Source organism: Octodon degus, unplaced genomic scaffold, assembly GCF_000260255.1.
Source record: "Octodon degus isolate 3935 unplaced genomic scaffold, OctDeg1.0 scaffold00223, whole genome shotgun sequence".
Classification (NCBI taxonomy): Eukaryota; Metazoa; Chordata; class Mammalia; order Rodentia; family Octodontidae; genus Octodon; species Octodon degus.
This window is the reverse complement of record NW_004524799.1, coordinates 839,040-839,620: the sequence shown is the minus strand read 5'-3', so window position 1 is coordinate 839,620 and position 581 is coordinate 839,040. Positions and strand designations below refer to the sequence as shown.

Here is a 581-nt window from a genome sequence, read left to right as displayed (position 1 = left end):
AGCTGAAGTCCTGAGCGAAGAGCCCATCCTGAAGTGGTACAAGGATGCACACATGGCCAAGGGGAAGAGCGTCTTCCTGGAGCAGATGAAGAAGTTCGTGGAGTGGCTCAAGAACGCGGAGGAAGAGTCCGAGTCTGACGCTGAAGACGGGGACTGAGTTTCGAGCCTGCATCCTCAGTAAAGCGAGCATGGTGTAGCTAACTGTGTCTCATGTGTCCTGGTTCGTACATCTTCCTACCTCCCCATATCGAGCATGATAGAGAAGGGCTTTCATGGCAGATTTCATTTTTCCTGTTTCTATGGTTCCTGGAGATGTTGAGTTCAGTTCCTAAAACCATGTTCTAAGTATTACAGGAGCTATAAATTTGAATCTAATGTTGCATTAGTCTTTTTAGTTCCCTCCTACCTCTTGTATTTTCTACTGTAATAATGTAATTTAAGGCCTTCCACAATGAATAGTTCACACTATTCCCTGGGTTTTCTATATATAAACAGTTTTCAAGGTATGATTTGGTTAAAAATAATTTGTTACAAAAATTCTGTTTGCAAATTAAACTGTAAAAGTATCCAAATTCTCAGAA

The 581-nt window shown here is 41.3% G+C and overlaps 1 long non-coding RNA gene across 1 annotated transcript in view; it reads left to right on the top strand.

The window, feature by feature from the left end:
* LOC111813786 overlaps positions 1-290 on the top strand; it is a 21,580-nt gene extending 21,290 nt beyond the window's left edge. The window contains exon 4 of the long non-coding RNA XR_002818954.1: positions 3-290. This is a non-coding gene — a long non-coding RNA (uncharacterized LOC111813786). The remainder of the gene's footprint in view (positions 1-2) is intronic.
* The last annotated feature ends 291 nt before the right edge of the window (positions 291-581 follow it).